The sequence below is a fragment of the Aulonocara stuartgranti genome (assembly GCF_965226115.1).
Source record: "Aulonocara stuartgranti genome assembly, chromosome: 20".
Taxonomy (NCBI): Eukaryota; Metazoa; Chordata; class Actinopteri; order Cichliformes; family Cichlidae; genus Aulonocara; species Aulonocara stuartgranti.
The window spans coordinates 30,672,659-30,689,301 of NC_138956.1; the positions used below are offsets into that span (position 1 = coordinate 30,672,659).

At 41.7% G+C, this 16,643-nt stretch overlaps 1 protein-coding gene across 2 annotated transcripts in view; it reads right to left on the reverse strand.

The window, feature by feature from the left end:
- The window catches only part of nckap5l (NCK-associated protein 5-like), a 62,546-nt gene that overhangs the window by 44,317 nt on the left and 1,586 nt on the right, over positions 1–16,643 (reverse strand). The gene's annotated exons all lie outside the window — the stretch shown is intronic.

Here is a 16,643-nt window from a genome sequence, read left to right on the forward strand (position 1 = left end):
TGAGCCAGAAGACAGAGATACTTATGCAGAAGTATCTACAGTGAGATCTGGTGACCGACGAGGCCATTTTGAGTATAATGAACTCATTCTGCCTTCAAATCAGTTTGTGATGATCCTGCTGGAAGCAGCCATCAGGAGATGGGCACGCTGTGGTGAGAACGGGAATATTCAGGTAGGCTGTGGCACGTAAATAAAGCTCAGTTTGTACTAAGGACGGGACGGATCCATGTTTTCATGCTGTTTCTTACGGTGGCCCTGAGAGGCCAAACGGACTGCAACTTAAGAAAACACCAGCGATAAGAAAAATGCTGCAAAAGCACACAAATAATAATGGATTGCATTTATATAGCGCTTTTCGAGACCCTCAAAGCGCTTTACAATGCCACTATTCATTCACTCTCACATTCACACACTGGTGGAGGCAGCCACAGTTGTAGCCACAGCTGCCCTGGGGCAGACTGACAGAAGCGAGGCTGCCATATCACGCCATCGGCCCCTCTGGCCAACACCAGTAGGCGATAGGTGAAGTGTCTTGCCCAAGGACACAACGACCAAGACTGTCCGAGCCGGGGCTCAAACCAGCAACCTTCCGATTACAAGACGAACTGCCAACTCTTGAGCCACGATCGCCCCAAAACACAACAGAAATAGGAAAAATAACCCAATAACCCAACGGACCAGTTGCAGGGACCCAAAACATGGTAGGCATGTTTTATCATGATTCATATAATACTGATGACGGATTTTTAGGCTAATAGTTATGCTAACACACTTACTTCTCATCTTTTCTTTCCTCACAGAACCGATAGATCCTTCACTTCTTTTAAGTGTCTCCCAGCGCAATTCTTAGCATATTTTGGTTCCTGGAACTGGTCTCAACTGGCACAAGGGAAGGGAACCCGTCAGGTTATTGTATCCCCAGAAACACTTCCCTTGTGCTTTTGGAAATCTGTTTTTCCTTATTTCCATTGTCGTTTTTCCTATTTCCTTTGTGTTTTGTGTGCTTTTGCACCGTTTTTCTTATTGCCCGTGTTTTCTTAAGTTGCAGTCCGTTTGGCCTCTCAGGGCCACCGTAGTTTCTGCCAAATTCTGACCCAAAGATCAAAATGTTGCAGCAGGAACAAGAGACTCATTAGATCAGGAAACATCTTCTAATGGTGTGTGTTGTAAACCGTGGCCTCAGTTTCCTGTTCTTAGCTGATAGGAGTGGCCTCGTGTGAGATCCTCTGCTGCTGTAGTCCATCTGCTTCAAGGTTCGACATATTGTTCCTTCATAGATGCTCTTCTGCGTACTGTGGTTGTAACAAGTGGTTTTATGGATTAACTGTTGCCTTCCTATCAGCTCCAAGCAGTCTGACCGTTATCCTCTAACCTCTGACATCAACGTGGCATTTTTTTCAAGGACAATCAGCTGGTTCTGAAATATTCAGACCGACAACTATGACACACTCAAAGTCACTGAAATCCCTTTGATGCCCAGTTTGAACTTCAGCGGGTCGTCTCGACCACATCAACATGCCTAAATGCACTAAATGCTGCCATGTGACTTAAAGACTGTGTTAACAAGCAGTTGAACGAGTCTGTCTGAGCCACAACAAGCTCATTTAATGAGTGGATAATACTTATTTAATCAAGAGCCTCATTAAATTGTACAGACCACAATTTACTTGTGTACTCTTTGAAAACACAACCAAAAATGCTTGTTTATTTTGATAATAATTACAAACTTAGCCCTTTTTCAAGCACAGTTACAGTGTTTCACAGTTTGGATATTTAAACATTTAAACTGTGCGGCTTTCCAAATGTACGGCTATAGCTCAAAAGTAGGGGGTGGGAATTCTTCACATGCAAGCAGGTCTTCCTACCAGTAACGGAAGGTTTGGTGTACTTTATCGTAGTCAAGATCTTTGAGAGTAAGCAGTGCCTACTGTTGTGACATCACAATGTTATTGAATTCCTGACTGCTGAAATATGAGGCGTGCATTTGTTCCATTGAATGAGTGTTTAAAAAGTTTCACTGTGCTTATAAAGCCACCAGATCTTTTTGATAATAAAAAAAATCCACAGAAATCGCCCTTCCTATAAAATCAAACTTTTAAATATTTTACCTGTGAAGTTTAAAGAAAAAGTGGTTGAGAGTGTTCTCCTTTTTGCCATTTACTAGTCCAAAAACAGCTAGATAAAAACATCTTTGCTAAAAAAGCAAAGATGGCATAATTTGTTTGTTTCTAACTTTTTTGTTAAGATGACATTTGGTTGTGTAAGTGATACCACGGTTCCTGCGGAGAGACTTTTTTTTCCTTTACTCAGATTTCTCAGATTTTAAACCAACTGTTTGTTTTTGGACTGTTGGTTAAAAGAAGCAGTTTCAAGACATCGCCGTGGGCTCTGCTAAATCGTGATTTTCCTTCATGTTCTATTAGATTCATTGAGAAAACATCTGGCACATTTTTTTAGCAGATGGTCCATCACTGCCATTTGTGGTTGGGCAAAAAGAAGCAACTGTCTGAATAAGAGCTGTAAATCAGAGCCGTGGGGTACAAACGCCCATTGAGAGGCAGACAGTTTAATGTAATGTGCGCAGCCCCAAGTGAGGATGGAGTGCTAATCCACCGACATGAAATGTGACACCGGGATGTGCGGGGTCTACAGCTGGGGCTATAAAAAAAACCTTAGTGTTAATTTGCATGAAGCTTCGGCTTAGTCGGACCTCATTAGGAAGTCAGGAGTTGTAACCGGCGAGCCATCATCACCGGCTGGCTGTGGTCTGCCTGGCTGATGGTGTTTGCTGTGCAGCAGAAATGGCTTACAGAGAGCACAGAGTCAGCGGCATCAATCAGTCAGCAACTCTCTATGGAAACAGCTTCAGTAATTTTAAGATCAAACAAAGTAAAATATTCTCTATTTAAGCTTCTCGTACGCAAAAATGTGATGCTTTTCTTGGTTAACTAAAAATCGTGCTTTTGAGACGAAATCTAGAAAGCAAGCTGTAAAAGACGCATTTTCTACATGTAATAAAAGAGAGAAATAATTATGCGTATTTAAGGGGTGCATTACACCAAGCTGCTGCCAATCAGTGAAACGGGGCGACAGGCCCTAGACCAGACTATCTTTGCATAATTCAAACTTTAAAATAATCCCTGTTCATCTTAAACTGGGCCTTGTTAGAGCTACTCACTTCATCTTCTGCCTGAAACAAGGCGTTTCAGCTCCTCTCGCTTTAGGACAACTTTTTTCTGATTGGCCCCTTATTGGAAACTTTCACCATGTTTAATATCTTCATCCAACACTGAAACAATATAGGAGGTGAGACTGCTCCTACACAATGTAAAAACTGGAAAAAAATCTGGCTGCTCCGTTGACATTAGGAAGGAGTGTCGGGAAAATCCTTTTTTCTCAGTGCATGAAGCTCCATTAGCACTGGGCACAGGACCACCCACAGTGTGTCAAATGGTAAGCCTTCAAATCGATTTTAACATTTGCGAAGTGGATGAAGGTGCAGGTAGCCAAATATGATGTGATGGTGGTCCCGGTATAACTTTCAGGTCTACAGTGAAATCGTAGAGCTTACAGCGTAGCGCTGGGTTTATACTCAGCTGCAGACACCACAAGGGAGTTCTTCGTTCCAGTTATAGATATTTGAAATCCGACTAAGGGTGCTTTAAGCGTGCATTGTAGTTTTGTGTGTCTGCAGAATTGTCTGAGTGGTTATAAAACATAAAAAAAAAATCTGATCCGTCTGATGATGAAATGCACATCAACCAGACCCAGGCAGGTTCGTGGACACGGAAACGATAGCACACATTTAAGCGTTCAGAAGTTCCAGGGAGCAAACTAAAAATAGCATCAAGTCAGGAAGCTGCCTTAACATGTCTAACAACAGGACTGTAAACATGAGATCATCCAAATTTTAATCAGAGAAGGTTTGTCGCATTTATTTTTTGATCACTCCTCATATACAAGACAGAAAATAAAGAAAAGGACACAAGAATCTCCTAAATATTCCTTAAATATGCCTCCACCAAGGCAATGTGCAGGTTTATTTGCCCTGTTGAAAATCATTTTAATATACATAATCTTTAAGAAACATAATTGTGGCTACAATTATTTTTACTTATGCAAATTCATTCTCTTTCTCTTGATGAAAACCCTTCTTTTTAAAGTAGTGCTGTCAGCGTTAATCTAATTAAAATGACGTTAACGTCACAACCGCATTAACGCGGCAAATCTCCGTTAACAAGTTAACGCGGATCGCCCCGTGCGTGGGGCTGCAACACGTGAGCGCGCTTAGCTTGTTAACGCGTTAGCGCCGTGCAGCCCGATGCATGGGGTGACCTGCGTTAATCTAGATTAACGCTGACAGCACTACTTTAAAAATCTGAAACATTGTAACATCTGCCTTTGCAAGAACAGCTCTTTGTAGCATTGTTATCACTTTGACCTTCAGATCAATCTATTGACAAACCAAAGCAGACAAAAGCCTTTTTTTAATCAGTATTAAAAGCCAGTCAGTAGTAATGTGTTTCGGCTTCTCCAATGCCTCCTCACTTTTAATGACATCAATGATTACCTTTGCATTTTTAAGTTGTTCTTTAAGCAACTGTAATTGTAACAATTTGCTTTTTTTAAGCTTTTAAAGACCAAATCATGATTATATAACCATGAGAATAATCAATTAAAAGAAAATGTTCAGGTGCAGCCTCGTTTCCCTGTGTAAACTTTAAAGCAGCTTAGTCTGATTCCAGACGGTGACCTTAATAAATCGCTCACATGTGAAAAGATTCAAAGTATGCTCCGCAGTCCATTTCTGCGATCATAAAAACCCGGTAATGAAAACCATTTGTTGTGGCCCCTGTAAAGGCAGGTTTCGTACCGCTGTAAATACTCCGCAGAGAGGTGCCGTCCTCTGCCAACCAGACGACGAGCTCGGCAGCCAGAGGAACGGCTGCACTTCGTCCACCGCTGCACCACATTTCCATGTGTGTCAGCAAAAGCCTTTACTACAGGTCTTCGGTGACTCATTTTCACATCAAACTGTTGAACCCTGACATGCCTGGAAAAAATGTGAAGCTAGAACAAGACATGCTGCTGACGCCAGACGAGCCGATCCAGGACAAAGGCTGCTACAGCGTCCAGTTTAGAGAGCTGCAACGAGGCCACTCTGAAACAGGTGAAACCAGCTCTGGCACAAAGATTAGCGACTTATCCAGCTAAATTTGGGATTAAGTCAGGATTTAGCAAGTCACCTATGTGCGCCATTCCACCACAGGAGCTTTTACGTAAAAGCTTAGCGAAATATCCACGTCTACACTCAGCCAGCTTTTTGTATTGGCACCCATATTACAAGGCTAAAAACAGGTAACTCCTCTTACTGAGTCAAAGACCAAATTTACACCAAGGTAGTTACATTAGTAAAAGTTGTTTCCCCTCAGTTTTTAACCTCCGTTTTCTTTTACTTTCCTAAAAAGCAGCCAAACCTTCTTTTGGATTTTCCAGCAAACAAACCACAGATCAAAATGTTTTACCCCCAAAATCTTTGGGAACTTTTAGCACTCTGGTGTTTTCCACTTTATAAGATTTTCAGCTTGTAGTTTTGGCCAACAAGGAGAATATTCAGAGGTAACTTGGATAATCTTTATACTGATTTTGCGATCTTTTACCTCTTTCTATTGACAAATACAACACTTTGGTCAGAGCCACTGAATTTGTCTTAAGGCAGGCTCCTGACTGTGTTAAAAATGCACATAAAAACTCTATAAAATGCAGTAATCATGTTTTATCAGCTATTTGCAACATATTAGTCTGTTCCAGTTGTTTGGGTTCATCTTATATATTTCACGTCGCTCTAAGTAAGGCCTTCCTGCTGCAGTATCTATATATCCTCATGGGGATCATCATTTCCTCCCCTACCATATTAAATTCTCTATCTGATGCTGCAGTTGGGGATTAGCTTGTAATTAACTACTCTGCCTCACTTCAAACAGAGATAGCAGTCATCCGGACGTTTAGCTCGGTGAAGGCTGATAACCCAAAGAAGATCCAGAGTGCGAAAAAACAAACAAACAGCAACACCAGAGAAAAGCTGGAGCGCAACATGGACATTTTCTGCAAATTTGGCCACATCTGCTTGCCAGCCGCAGCAGCTCAAACTCAACCAGGATTCAGCCTTAGTAATCATCATCATCATCCACATCCTTTTCCCAAGTTCTGGCCAAGAAGAAGACCTATTTATGGTACAGACTATATGGAGGGTTACATATGGAGGGAGAGCTTTGTTTGAGCTCCAAAGGGGGGGAAAAGTGCTCTATATCTCTCTGACAAACAGTCTCGATGGGAAGATGTTTTTAAAGCTGTACGACTGGAGCTGATGGGCGAGGTTTTTGAAACAGGAAGCTCATGAGATTCTGAAAACACTGAAGCTGCAGAAGCGGCTCGCCAAGCACCTTGTGGGAGGCGAGCGGAGGGAAGGGGGGAGAGGGATTGAAGGAGTAAGGTGGGGGTGCATAAATCTCCTCAATAGCAACTTATTTTAAGACAAATGAAAATGAACTGCAGCAGTGCACAAAGACACACTGTTCAAGGCAGGCTGAATTAAAAAGAAAATCTCCCTCTGTCGCTATTCTTTAACCGCAGAGTCATCACGGGTCACGACTCCAAGTGTAAATCTGAGAGAGGAATCTTACAAGATTGTTCCTCCGTCCAAAACTAAACAAAATGTGGCCATTTAATCCTCTTGTTTTTTTGGCAAGGCAGGACGTGGTGGGGACCCGGTTAGCTCGCGAATTGATTAAAACTTCATTCCAAGCCATATTTTCTCTGGCCGGACGGATGAATCGAATGTTTGTTACAGCTGCGGCGGCTAAAGTGGTGTTTTGCCAGCTTCGATGTTTGCACGACCGCAGATTCCTCTGTAGGGTGGCCTCTGCATTTGGTGGGAGCTCTATTAGCATTCCTCGAGCACGTTCAATCATGCATATTTTAGAGGCCACATTTGACACAGCAGGCTCCGGTGCAGTTTGCGCGAAGATGGAGAACACGAGGTCAGGGCCTCAGGCTGGCCGCTTGTGACTCATTTGGCTGATATTCTCTGTGATGTGCACACAAATAAGCAGAATAAGCTTCGTGTTGAGGTGGCGGGGGTTCTGGGGGGAGTAAACAAAGGGCTTTGGGGGAAACAATGCAGGGGGAGATAACTCCTTTGATGTGAGTGTTTGTGCTGTGAGCGTGGAAACAGTTGGGATGAGGATGATGATGCCTTGCAGAGCTCCCCGTCAGTCCCGCCTCCTGCTGTGAGCTCCGTCTTACTGCGCCGACTCTGTAGGCAGCTGATGGATATTTGCTATGCTAATGCAGGAGTGCCTTTGGTGTATAACCATGGTAACTACACTACCTGCATGCATCAGACAGTGGGGTGATAAATGGCTGAACTGATAGCTGATAGGGAGCAAGGCCCAGCCCCAGCCCAGCCTATCTTCAAAGCACGAAGAGGAGGTGGGGGGGATACGGAGGAGATAGGACGACTGCGGGAGGCTCTGACCTGTCTGCAAACCCCTACCAGACTTCAAATCGATTAAATTATTGTCCCGTTGCTCTTTCCTCCCACTTAAAGATGCGAACAACCACCTAATAAACTGATATTTCACAGCCTGACTGACCTTGAATGTCTGAAAGGTCCGTTGAACCACATGTTATCTACCAAAGTCATGTCAGCTCTGAGGCCGAAAGGATTAGTTCGTTAACGCTCAAGCAACCGAGATATTTTAGTGACTTTTAGAAAAAAATAAATCACAGTATGGTCACTTATGACGATTTAATGGCTGCACTGTTGTTCATCATGTTATTCCATTTCCACTACCCGTGGCAGATATTCAGAATTATAGTTATTAATGGTTTTAAATCTTTTTTTAATGCAAAATCTTCATCATTTGAGTTGTTTTCATTATCGGTTTGGTCATTAAGTATCTGCCTCGAGGCTTCTGAGGCAGTAAATCTCGCTGCTCTAGTTCTGTTAGCTGTAAAACATGATAGTGCAGTGATCCACACATGTTTGTGTCACACCTTCTTGCATCTGTTTCTCAGATTTATAAGACACATATGATTTATTAATGCAATTTGCTCCAATCTCTTCCACAACCTAAGTCTAACTTTTCGGTCTTCTTTAACATAACCTCATTTTTAGGATGCAGGATGCAGAATCTCATATACACAAAGTGACTTTTTGCACAATACTCAGTCTTTCGCACATTTCTATTGCACTGTTGTGTCTTTGTTTTGGTTTTTTTGCAATTTCTGCACATTGCACTTTATGTAGTCCTGTGTTGATTGTCTGTTATATGTCATACGTAGCATAGATCTTGGAGGAACGTTGTCTCGTTTCACTGTGTTCTGTACCACTGCACATGGTTGGAATGACAATAAAGCCACTTGACTTGATTGGCAGAAACTGCATTTTTCTGCCCCCTTGATCAACAAAAATATTTTATAGACTTAAGTAAATGGGATCCCAACTAGAAATAGTATTTTAAAGAACGACTTCATTAGGATTCTGGTGATTTTTCAGCAGTTGGATCTAAATATAATCACACTAGCATGTATAAAAACACAGCTGGGGTCACTCAGTCACTTGACGGTTTGTACTGCAGATTAGCCAATCAGGAACTGTGTTGCTGTATCCTGTATCAGACACAGGAAATCTTTTATACCTCGTGCAATAATTTTGTACAACACGACACATCTGTCGAGCAGAGGATCCGCTGTAAACTTAGCCCGGCTGTGTTTAGCACACGTTGTGTCTTACATTGTGCTCCAGTTGGTTTTTTTTTAACATTTACATGAATCCATTTTTAGTTCCATTTTCTCTCGTTTCAATTGTTTGACTTTATAGATTAGCAGCGATCGCCAAATTCGGAAAGTCCTGACAAACGACGATCAAAACATTTTCTGCGACCCAACAAACTTTAATACCATCTCGTATCATCGCACAAGCCGAAGATTTCCGATGACTCATTCACAGACTTAGCTGATATTTCTTCTCCATTAACAGCTTTACTTCCTCTACCCGATGGCCACTCACTACATTTGTAAGACAACCTCTGGATCACAAATAAGTCAGAAAATGAAGAATTATGTCGAACTGCTCTCTGTCTTTCAAAAAGAGCTTATTTTTATTTGTTTATTGTAAACTACTCCTAAAGCTGACCTGCACTTCCTCCTCGCCTCACCAGGCGAGATCCTATTATAGTTTTTCGTGTTATTAGTTATGTTTACAGTATAATATAGTATTTTTAACAAAATGTAAACAAAAACAAACAGTCTGGTTCGAGTGTCCCACATTTCTTTGTTTTTGGTTAACTCGCGTTTGGTGGTGTCACTTTTAACCTTGAAAATTGGAAGGAACATTTTTCCTCAACTTTTTTCTCCAACATTTTAAACACCAGAAAAAAACCTTTACCTTCTCAGGATCCAGTACTGTCATTTTGTCAGTAGCTGAGGCGACCAGGAGGAATGTTCAACCAGGAGGAGACATCAGAGGCAGACCCAGGACACCCCGGGGACTTAATTTCTCCATCTCAGCTAGTTTGGGAATGTCTCTGTATCCTCTGGGGGGCTACAGGGGGTGGCTGGGGAAAGTGAGGTCTTCTTTTGTGCCTTATCTGCGACCCAGATAAGGCACAAAAGAAAATAAATGGATGGGGGCCTTTTGGAGTGAGTCCCTTGATACCAAGATATATCGGTCCTCTTTTAAACAGCATCAAAGTTTGCATTCTGTGGTCAAAGGCTGGATGGGTGGTGGTGGTGGAGTCAGTTTGTTAGCCTGCAGATGACAGTTTTTATCCCAGCAGGGACTTTGCTGTGGTTTGTTTTCACTCACTTCCTGCTTTTACTGCTTTCACTCGCTGCTTTGTCAAGACAAACACAGATTGTGTTTTGGGTTCAAATACACACTTTCACAACGTTAATGTTACATATAGGAATGAGTCATGTCCAGTGATTTTAAATGTAATGCAAGCTGTCCTTTACAAGCTATGTGCTGAGTAGGAAGTGACATCTGATGCTTGTTTGAGCAGGGTTAGCGTGAAGGCAGTCTGTGGGCAGTCAGGGACTGCCCGTCTACCTGCAGACAGCGGCGTTACATTGGGACAGAGTCACAAATATGCGGTACCACCGGTCTGTGGGCTACTCCTGCTTGTAGCCCACAGACCGGTTGTGTCACATGTTGGTCTGTCAGGCAGCCGTGGAGAAGAGCAAAGTTATCTGATACAAAGATCTGAAGTGAAACAATGTGTCAAAAACAATTTAGTGTCGGCAGACGCTGTCTGTTCTTTTCATGCTTAATGTTTTTGTCACACTTGTCCCATTCCTGGTGAACGCGGCTGTCACACCCTTCCCTGTTTTGGTCCACTCGTCAACCGGTCGGCATTCGAGGGCCGTATACTTAATCCATGTCCAGCGACATGCCATTGGGATTTTGGAGGACTGCATGGAAACTCATTTGCGGTGGGTGAAAATCTCTCTCAGTTTGCTGTCCAAACGGAAACGCGTACGCAGACGGATACATTTGCGGGGCGATAAATTACGCTGAAGCCGTGCTATAACCCCGAACACCAAAGGACACCGTGTGTGTGCATCTGCAAGACTCCATTAGTTTTGACAAAACAGCAGCATTTACAAAGGTCATATAATTAATCATTCTTGGTGGCTTTACTGCTTGTGCTGAACTTTGAAATCATGAGTAATATTTCTCTTTATAAATGATCCTTTAATCTCTTGACTACTTTTTGAATTATGAATTGGTAACAGTTTCCCTGGTCTGCTGTGTTTTTATAGGGATTTTTAACCATAGCTCAGTTGCCATAAGGCACTGGCCTGCCATCAGAAACACACTGGCTTGCAGCGACCGGCCCAAAGAACACTTTAGAGGACAACCTGCTGCCACCAAAGCCACAAACTCCTTCAAGAGGACGTCTTCAAATATTTGTCTGACAAATACTTAATTTAGCCTTAATTGAAAATACAAAAAAGCACAAACTCTTCACACCACTGAAACCACTTAAAGCTATTAATAAACAAGAAGAAATCCAGACACAGTTACCATTTGTCAAACCAGAAAGTTCAGTTCCCTCCAAAAATCACAGTGCCCAGCCTCAAATGATAAACTTTGTTCTTCAAACTAAATCTGTAGTTTTCTGGTTTCTGTTCCTAGTTTTTTTTTTTTTACAGTATGAAATGTTTTGATGAATCGTATCTGAGCAGGTTTTAGCTGCGAGACAGTAAAAAGTCCATGTGGAGAGCAAAGGAGGTTCTGAATGTGACAAAAGTGCCGTTTTGAAACCATCTAATGTCTAGCAGGCTTCTTTAATTTATCTGCTTCAGTAAACAACGACTAGAGGATGGAAAGTCTAAAAAAATAAGTCAGTTACAGTTAGATCAACCTTAACTGCAGCTTCAGCTAAAAACGTTGGCACTCTTTTGGATTCAGAAAAGCATCAGGCAGTGGCCCAAATCAGAGACAAATGGGTGCCAACATGGTGGTTGCCTCCATCTTTTATACGCTCTTACCCCCAGAGGCTAAGCTGATGGGTTGCCAGATTATCAAAGTAGCTGCTGATGAATTTTCTGCAATAATTAACATTTTATTAGTCGCTTACAGTTTGCAGTAAAATAAATAAATAAATCCACATCTGACTCCCTTTCTTGTTGCTTTACTCATTTATCAAAATTGTTGCCGATTAATTTTCTGTCCATAAACGAACAGTTTGGGTCGCCTAATCGTTTCGTTTCATCTCAGCTCAATCCCAGCGGATTGCAACCGCTAATAAAGTTTTTAATAACTGAAACCAGTTACTAGAACCAGCAGCCAAATTAAACACTTACTCCATGCCACGTTTCCCCCTCTGCAATAAAGCCTGAACAACGTATGTGGCGTCTGCGCGAAGCCGGCTGCAACAAGCTGTGGCACACAAAGGCGTGCAGAACATCTGTGGACAATTAGAGGCGAACAGAGCGGGCGAGCACTTATACTGCCCATTACACTTGAATATGTCACTGGCTTGACTTCTCATGATGTAATGCGGCTATCTCAAAGTTGCATCGGGATGGAGCGCTCGCAAAACTTCAATCGAGCTCAAACACAGGCACACAAACCGTAAATGTGATCTTGCGAGCGCAGAGTGGAACCACATTTCTCCGCACAGCAGCCCCATAATACTCTCATGCTCTGAGGTCATTTTATCAGGAAGAACTGCTCGGTGCGCTGCATGTCCCTCACCAAATATTGTTCCAAATGTGACACATTCAGGCCTTCTTGTTCTGAAATCCTCCCAGCCTCGTGTTTAAATTCTTCCAGTTACGTGACTCAAACAAACACATGCCAGTAATTCCACCCAGTTAGCAAAGGTAGACTTTCACATTTACAGCTCTGCACGCCTCGCTGCTGTGGTGTGATATAAATCCATCTTCCACACAAACAGAGAGGTGGTTTGCTCACTGTTGTGCAGATGTTTTCCCAAACATCTGCTAAAGTTTCTCTGAGCTCACTTTAAATCTGTACTTAAGATCCTGTGATCCTGCAAGTAGGCCTTTTTGGCATCGGCAGGCAATTATGGTGCAATCTTCAGATTAAAGCAGCAAGAATAGACTTTGCTTGAAAGCAGGAGGCATGATGTATCCTGCAGTTACATTTTTATGATAAATATGTGTATATTTATTGATTTTTTAAAGATTTACTTACTATAATGAGACTTATGTTTAGCACCTAAGCTGAAAAAAGGGAAAATCCATACTGGGAGTTCTCTAATGGTGCTTCAGATGACACCATGATGACCTGAAACTACAGAAATCTAATACTGTGTTGTAGGGATGGTCGTGGTTTTTCAAATATTTGACTATTTATTAAATAATAATAATAACAAAAAAAGCAAACAAGTGGTTACTGACTGTTGCTTTCTGTTGTAATTAGCAGCATCTATAAGTAGTTAATGGGCTTGTACAGTCAGTGGGGGCAGTAATGGACCTCGATGTCAAACCATTAAACATTTGAAGGTGCAGAGAGATTAGATGCTACTCTACAAATCTGTAAAGTCAAAGACGACCGCTGGCAGAAAGTTCTGAAAAACAAACATAAATGTGATCCAGTGTAAACTTCACCAGGTAAAACCTGCAAACAAACATTATTCCCGTAGTCAAAACCACAAAAAACGCTCCTTAGACATCCAGATGTTCATGCTGTTCTCACATACAGTAGAGGTCCAATCAGAACGCCAACTTCAACCATGAAATGTTGATCTGATTATTCCAGTGAATGAATAAAACGCATGCAACTGACAACTAATAGTGTTAATAAATGTTGGTGAACTCTTTTCCACATACAGCATTACCAAAGCTTTTATTTTGGAAATATTTTTCAAACAAGACTAGGTGTCAATCACAACTATGTGCTTTCATATGAGAGGGACTCTATTGAAATGTACCAAATATGAAAAAAAGGCCTTTTCTTGTAATGCCCTCGGTCCATTGAGGGACTGGGGACCTCTGGGAGTCTCCTCTGGTGCCTGGCATGGCGACGCTGGCAGATGACTCTCATGGTTTGAGCTTGTCTCATCCTGCAGATACTTGATTCGATTGTTATCTAGAGAATTTGGAGGCTTCGGGATCTTTGTTGTGTTCCTCGAGGCGTTTCTGTCTTTTCTGTTGGTCTTGGCAAGCTTCTGCAGGTGTGGTTGGTTTGCCAAAGCTTACAGTACATGGCTAGTAGACGTTGATAGATTGTACATGAAAGATGGATGTTTTAAATCTGTATTCCTCGTGATGACCTGCAGGGGGCCACTGTTCTGCTTGCAAAAACATGTCTATGAGAAAATGAGCCCTTCTGATGCCTTCTATGGCCTCAGTAAACACTTTCCTGATGGATTTCATGAAGTCTGTTCCCCATTAGAGTCAGAAAGGACTCGAATGTGATGTTATATGTTATGACATGATAATACCTATAAGCACGCGGAGTCCCACTCCACCCTTTGCTTGTCACTTTCGATTTCAAAAATATCGATATGGTGACAGTCAAAATGCTCAAGTCAAGCTTTCAAGATGGAGCTTCACTAAGCAATGGTTGACGTCACCATGGCAACATACAGTTTATGTACAAGTCAAAGTAACCTTTCAATTAATGAAAGATTTCCCAGCACCGCACTGCAGATGTTCTGAAGTTCACAAAGAGCTCTTAGAAATACATCTTTAAAGTATCAAAAGGTTTAACTGAGTGACCTCAAATCCTTGTCTCAAACAATTTTGCTGGGAACTAATCAGTCACTGTGTTTAAAATATGATGTAACCGTTTCTAGGTCCTTTGTGCCATGCGGTCAGAGCGGATTTCTTACATGATATATGGTGTTTGTCTGCAACTGCCAAAAACAACAAACTACATCATTACAAAAGCAGACAATCTGGACGAGGAACCGAACGTACGTCATTTCTTCTCAAAGCAAAAATCAGGTAAAAGCAGCCTGCAAACACTAAAAGATTCATCGAGCGTTTCATTGCAGATCTTCAGTGAAACTTTAATATTTTACAGCCTGAATTCCAGCCATCTCTGCAAGCCTATAATTCAGCATGGTTCAAACAATGCTTGCGTCCTCGTTTCTTCTGACCTAAAGCTTGGTCCTTCTTCAGAAAACGATGAGACAAAGGAAACAGCATGAGCGTATATCTGGCCTTGAACCAACAGGCACAGATCATTAAAACTGATGTTTTTCCTCCAACAATGAGGACTCTTTAATAGCTGCACAGCAATTTCTAAGATGTTTTAACTCTCGTGTAATCGCAGAACGGCCCTACAACTTGTTAAGATTGCTGGCACATGTTTTATAACCTATAAAATTCCCCACAAGGTGAAAACAAACAAGAAACAATTCACCCCATTCAGAAAATGTGGAAGGTATCACAGTTAGTAAAATGCAGCTTTGTTAACACGAACCAGCAGATGGTGATAAGCTGTTGTTGTGCTGGGTGACATGGATGCATGCAATCTGTTGCTTTCACTGACGAGTTGAACTATCAGAACTTAAACAGGAGAAAAACAATATGAAAACATATTTTAATAGCCAGCAGAGAAAAGGTCCAAAATTCTCCAGTTTGTACTTTACTTTGTCTTTTGTGATTGAAAAAATTCAATGACATCACATCAGGCTTTAGGAAATCTTAATAAGAATCCCAAAAATAAATCAAGAAATCACTGCATGTCTGTTTGGTTTCCACGAATCTCAATAGTAAAGACTTTTCTGGTCTTAGTCGCTAGATTCTAGTCTTAAAGAACAACATGATGTTCATATTATAAATTATGGTTCCCATTATAGCCAAAAAGAGCACTAAAAGTAGCCCCAAGGTATGTATCACGTCTAGTTCCATAAAGCTAAAACAGTGACAGCCAAAACTCGAAGCTTCACCGATACATCCGATAAAGTCCAGGTGTCCCACTGGGGCATCATCCACTGATTTCATATTAGCTGCATTCACATATCTGCCAACTACTGATAAAATACCAGAATTTCACTCACCTAAATCGAATCACAAACTTATAGGATGTTTTGCATCACAGTGAGCTTCAGTGTATGTGAGCACAAACCTAGCAGACACCAGTCATCTCCAAGGAGCCACGCCCCAGACTCCAGTATCCATACAGGTAAGTTATAAAACAGTTCAGCCCATGGTGTTGCTACGAAGTGCGAAAAACTGTCCACAGAGACCAACTTTATTTCTTCTATAAGGTTTTAACATGAGAGCATTTTTGAGAGGCAGCTTCAAATTGTGATTTCAGGAACTGCAGTCATTGGCACTCCACAAGTTGCCGTTAGAGTGGCAACAACCTTGTGAAGAGGGAGGAAGTTGTACTGACCAGCTGGTTGCACAGAGGCCACCTGGAAGCTTTGTAGACAACATTTCGACAGATGGAGACACTTGTGATTTTTGCTGCTTTGTCACAGTCAGTTGCTGTACTATTCTATTCAAAAAAATGAGCTTTATTTAAGATGGCGGGTGAATGTGAGGGGCCGCTGACCTGGTCCCCATCTTTGGAGCAACCATTTCAAAGGCAGCAAGATTGTGCCGTGGTCCCTAACCACTGTTATCCCTACTGTAACTGTAGTATAGATTACACGGAAGCTATGTCCTGCTTTAACATATGGTCTGAGTTTATAAATGAGCCTTGAGTGACAGTGACAGCTACTGTTGCCAGCTTTACGTCATTTTCTAATATTTTCTAAATAAAACTGTTGTAATGAAAATAAACCCTGCACTGGTTTAATGCCATGTTGATGAAAATCAGTTTGTTGACAGTTGGATTATGAAAGCCAACAAGGGCAATGATATTTTCCAGATGACTAGATTAGGTTTCTTTTTAAAAGTTGTAAACAAACAAAGAAACAAAGACAAAAAGCATCACCGTTCTTGTTATCTATAGCCTAACAAGGCCTGACCAGACGTCCTACAAAATGATCAAAACAAAGTTTTCACCAAATCTGCAAAATCAAATGCAGATTCATGAAGGTTCGACTTCTGCTTTGTGAATGTCATGTTTAATTCAGAAAGCAGCAGGCAAACATCAAACGTCAGAAGATCTGATGAAAATATGGCATTTCTGTTTGTTTCATGTG